Genomic DNA, 6000 nt, shown 5'->3' with positions numbered 1-6000 from the left:
CGGATCCGGTACTATGGGTTCTATATGGATCCATTTAAAAAGCTCAAAATTTTATAAACTTTACAGCCCGTGTAACCAGGTTTAAACAACAAAGCAAGCCCAAATTATTATTAATGAAAAAGAAAGATTAAAATAACTCACATCCCATCTAAACCAAGTCTTCAACTTAATAATTTTAAGAGCCCAAAAAATAGGCAAATCATAACCCATCTAATTAACTAGAAAAAAAAAGGTAAAAATTAGAGTAGAGTGCTACTTTGGCCCTTGTGGTTTAATATCTATGTCTCATTAAGCTCAAAATATAACATTTAAACGAATGAACCTCTTACGTGTAATTTTGTTAGCGGTTTATGTCACCTTAGTCTGACGGCGTTCATTTAAACTAGCTAGTAGTTGCATGTCCCCCTTACATGATGGGCCCAAGTAAGAACTTGCGTGTATTGATAATTTGATCAAACATGTCTATTTTGGTCATTTTCATCGATCAGGTCCACGAGTTAACTGGTCAACATGTGCGTTTCTGTAATATACTGAAATTCGAAACAATAAAATAATAAATGTCGATTGTTAGAAGATTGATAAACCGATGAAACGTTAATAAACAAATAACCATGATTTAAATATAAATGTTATTTAACTGTAAATGGTATAATAATAATAATAATAATAATAACAATAATAATAATAATAACAACAACAACGGATGAGTATTTAGAATAAAATATGAAATTTGAATTTTGAACAAAGTTTACAACTCGTAACTCTCCGGCGATAAATTCGTTTGGCTTATCTCAACAAACTACCGAATGCTATCACTAAATTTAAGGTTTCCAACCACCGGAAAGTACTATCGCCGCTCGTTGGAAGTCCGAAACAAGTCGTTCATCTCGGTTGAAGGTAACATTATATGCCATTTTAATTCGATTGTTAGCCAAGAAATTTGAATATGTAAAATCATTACTCTTGTGGCCATTTGTACTTCTTGGGAGGCCACTAGTAATTTATTTCGATGATGGGAACCAAGATGAATACGGTTTATGCGTAAGTCAAAAATAATATCAAAATCAACATATTTAATTATGGATACTAAATCAATCAGAATATAATATAAGATGGTTTGCTTGAATGACAAAAGTTAAGCTAGTTTCATATAGTGTCTTATCTTCTATTTGTTAAACGTCTGAACTAATACATTTAAGGGTAAGGGAAATATGTAAATGGTTATATCAAATAAAATTTTGGTAGCTAGTCTGTTATCTTAATTGTTTATCAATAAACGTAATCAAATAAATAAAAACAATGTTTTAAAAACTGGTATTTTACTGTACCGAATTAGGTTAAAAAATGATACAACCGGTTGAACCGGGTTATACCGGGAGGTTTTGAATAGTTACCTTATAATTTCCTATAAATTCAACTTAAACTCCAAAAATAACCCAAAAGTAATGATTTTATAACAAAAAATAATCAAAAAGGTAATCAATATTGAAAAAAAATAATACAAAAGGACTCAAGTTTAAAAAAATAGTCATAAAGTTTACACGTTTGAATGTTAATTATTGGGTTAAACGTAATTTTGGAAACATATGGGTCGCAAATATCAAAAATTTCTCGTGTTTAAAACCGGTTTGCCGGTAAAAACCGGTATTTTAGAAAAAAAACCGCCGGTACGATGTTCTAGCAAACCGGCCAAACATACCGGGCTCAAAATATCGACCTGCTGTGCGAAATCCGGTTCAACCGGCCGGTATTAACCAGTTTTTAAAACACTGAATAAAACAAAATATGACATGATAAAATAGAATGATAACTTTCATAATCCGAAAACTACAATATTGTAGGTTTGCGTGCGAGTTAAGGAATACTTATACTTTCTGTGTTTTCGCTCATCGGATAATGTACGGATTCTGTGGTCTATTACTTGTAGCGTAATTATTGCTTTCATCATTCTCAGGACTTTGTGGTCTTGCACTTATAGCGCCATACCGTGTCTTCGCTCTCATAGTATATAGATTCTTGAGTCATTAATCGTGTTGTAATTATCGAGTTGATTTATCGTGTCACCGTTATTAAATAGTTTCGTTCTTTATTTATTGCAAATTGTTATTGTTAAATTGTCATGCATGCGATATAATATATTTTATTGCACTCATTGTCACATGTTCCTAATAGACCATTGTACATTGACATATTGTTATTGAGACATATTATATTGATGTTGACCATTGTTATCGCATTTTATTTGACCTCAATACCCGAGCATTTATCCACCTATGGGGACGTAGTGCGTCAATCGAGGCACCTTTTGACGTGCTCTACCTGTGGCGGAGCGATTAGTCCACAACGTCTCTAATTTATTGTGTTATGAGAGCATTTACTGATTACTGAGAGACGTATGGATCGATCCTAGGTAAATTGTTACTAGAGTGAGATGGTTAGGTGTGTGTGCCCACATTCCTATCTCACTTAATTATTGGTGCATTAGTCTACAGCTAATGTACATACTGTTATTGTTATTGGCTCACATGAGTATTTCCGGAGATATATTGTTATTGTGCTGATTCATAACTGATAGTTCAGCGTATTGTTACCGTTATCGGCCCGCAAACTGAACCTGTTTCTTCCTTGATTGTTCATCGTATCATATTTAATCTTTTGTTGTTACCGCTATTGTTTCTTTCGTTACTGGGCAATTTTTGGCTCATCCGTGTTTCTTTTGTTTGGGTTTCCTTTAATATGTTACAGGTACTCAAGGGAATCAGGGGAATGTGTGATAAGAGAGTAAAAGTAACAGGCTAGAATTTGGAAAACAAGGAACTTAATAATTTATTTTAAGTGAAACAACTTTATTTATTTTCGTTGTCAATCATATTGAACCTTTTTGGTATTTAATGATTTTAAAATTTTAAATTTGGATTTTTATTTATCGTATCGAGTGACACGTCGGCCCTAACCGGGCTGGGGTGTTACATTTTCCTTCCACGAAGTTGTTTCAGTATTTCACAACACACTAGATCCATTCAACGAATAACCGCTATATATCCTATGACCACAAGCCTAAACTTTAACTATACTATATATAATACATAACTAAAGGACAAATCAAAACGTTTGTTTTAAGGTATTTACAATTTCTAATGCATATACAAGTGTAACAAAGGACAAAGTGGTATTTTAAACACAATCTACACACAGTTTATTTGATTTCAACAACTATAATTACAAGTTTGGTACATTAACTTTAGTCTTTTTGGTTTTCTTGTTATATCTTTTACAACAATATGATTAAAACTAAATCTGAACATACCCATTTAACAAGCTTATTTTTATTGACGTGCCAATATAATTTTTTTTTAAAACAGACTAACGGTTTAAATTGTACAAGTCATTAATGCATGAATATATGCATGAATGTACAAGTTAATTTTATAACGAAAAATTAATTACAAGTACAGTACCTTAACTTTACTCAAATTTTATTATTTTAATGATTACTTACAACTTTGACCCCTCATGTTTATATAAATATTATTTTCTTTTGACATGTTTTACAAAAATATGATTAAACGTACTCAAAACATATAAATATCAAAATAATCAAGGCGAACATGAGTTTAAGATTTTATCTTTAATTTCGAGTTGAGCTGAGTCGGCTCGGTATGATGTTCGACTCGAGCTAGGCTTGGCTCGCTAACAACCTTTTAAGTATTGTTTCCCGCTACATCGTGCGGGCATATGAATAGTATAATTAATTAAAAGAGCAACAAGATTCAATATGTCATCAAATAAATTTAACATTTGAAATGAAATTATTAATAAGTTAATTGACCACGACCAAAGAAAAGTTAATAACTTAATATATGAAGAAAGTATTAATAAATTGGCGAGACGTCCTTATCATAATGAAAAAACAAAGAAAAAAACAATACAAAACAAGAAAGTGGTTTTATAATTAAATAACCATAATTAAGAAAACCTAAACGCGTTTTCACATATACAAACACGCTTATCTCTTTGGTGTCAATTAACCATATAAAAAGAAGTGTTCCATATATATTTCATGTATCCAAAACCATATACTAAGCTTAACTTTCTGTTCCATATTTGCATCATATTTAAATCAAAAAACATTTCTTTCATTGAAGAAATGAAGCAGTTGCAGATTTCTAATCATGACATAAAATTGGCAACTGATGGATTTTCCGACCAGAATTGTATTGCAAAAGGTGGATTCGGGAAGGTCTATAAAGGCGTATCAGAAGAGCATGGCGAAATCGCTGTAAAGCGGTTGGATCAAGGACAAGGGCAAGGAGAGCACGAATTCAAGATGGAGAATATTGCTTTGCTTTCAAAACATAAACACAAAAATATCGTCTCTCTTCTCGGATTCTGTGATGAAGACGGCGAGAAGATACTTGCCTATAAGTACGAGAGCAACGGAAGTCTGGATACACACTTACACAACGAAGATCTAACCTGGATCCAGCGAGTTCAGATTTGCCTAGATGTTGCGTGTGGGTTAAGCCACGTTCATGATACCGATGGGTCTCAACGTGGACTTTTCCACCGCGATGTAAAAAGCTCAAACATCCTTTTGGATGAGAAATGGAACGGTAAGGTTTCCGATTTTGGGTTGTCAAGAGTAGAACATGCCAATATGGAGTCTAGCTTCGCTATCTCCAATGTTTGTGGCACACATGGATATATTGCTCCAGAGTACTATATGAACGGTTATCTCACACAAAAATCTGACGTCTACTCTTTTGGTCGTATTGTGGGAAGTTCTGTGTGGAAGGCACGCACTTGTTTCATCGTACACGGATGATCGTAGATTCTTAACCGTTGTGGTCCATAAACATTTGAAAAAGGGAACATTATATAGTATCATTCCTTCCCATTTACAAAAACATATAAAGCTAGCTTCTTTACTCGCGTTTGTAGAAACTGCCTATCAATGTTTGAAGAACGCAGAAGAGCGTCCAACAATGAAGCAAGTCATGGAACAATTACAAAAGGCTCTTGATCTTCAAAGGGTATGTTGTTGTAGTTTGCATGAGGGTTTATTAATTTTATTAGTTTTGGCAATTAAAACATGTTATTAGTCACTTTAGTTATTAATCAAACTTAAATCCCTAAAAACAAAACAATAATGAGACGATGTTTCCTTCGGTTGCTTATCATTGATGTTGATCAAAATCCAAATAAAATAGGGTTTAAACTTAATAGATAATAGTAATGATAACGTACAAGAATAATATTAATAATACTACATCCGTCTTATTAAAAGTGTCCGCATTTCCTTTTTTATTTGTCACATAACTAATGTTCACTTTCAAAATTTATTAACAAATTTTCAAGTTTACCCTTAAACACACATAACTAACATTAATAAATAATATTTATGGACCCAATTTCCAAGTGCGTTATTGTTATTTGGTAAACAAAGAAAACAATAATTTAATCTACCTTAAACTTTCTGCTTTTCAAACTAAGACACTTTGACCGGGACGGAGGGAATATAAATTAATATCGTTTTTACTTTATTGAACATTGCTCTTTGTTTTTTTTAATTTTTCCAGACTAGCCCCATGTCACTTACCAGCGAAGAAGTGAAGCACTTGCAGCGGATTCCTCTCCAAGACATACGTTCAGCAGTTGAAAGTTTTGACTCAGTTGGATGGAACAAAAATTTTCTCAGTCAAGTCACATCAGAAAAACACGGCTGCATTTCCGTATGGCGGTTGGATCGCCCGCTTGGAAAACTTGAATTCATGAGAGAGATCGCTAAAGCTGCAGAACGTAATAAGGGAAACATTGTATCTTTACTTGGATTTTGTGGTGAGGGTGTGGAGAAGTATCTTGTTTTCAAGGATGAAAGCAACACGCCTCTCGACTTGTGGTGGACCTATGAACTTATGTCATGTGATTTGGAAATCACGCCCCCTCCGCTATTATGATAGATTTTTAATTAATTGGTCGGGTCAGGATGGGTTGGTCGTG

The 6000-nt window shown here is 33.2% G+C and overlaps 1 pseudogene; it reads left to right on the top strand.

The window, feature by feature from the left end:
* The first annotated feature begins 4147 nt into the window (after positions 1–4147).
* LOC143627486 (putative serine/threonine-protein kinase At1g01540 pseudogene) lies at positions 4148–4825 on the top strand (annotated as a pseudogene).
* Positions 4826–6000: the final 1175 nt, after the last annotated feature.

Source organism: Bidens hawaiensis, unplaced genomic scaffold (assembly GCF_021521415.1).
Source record: "Bidens hawaiensis isolate Kalapana, Puna unplaced genomic scaffold, B.hawaiensis_p1.1 tig00004685_1, whole genome shotgun sequence".
Classification (NCBI taxonomy): Eukaryota; Viridiplantae; Streptophyta; class Magnoliopsida; order Asterales; family Asteraceae; genus Bidens; species Bidens hawaiensis.
Note: the sequence above shows the minus strand (reverse complement) of the source record. Positions and strands in the feature narration are given on the sequence as shown.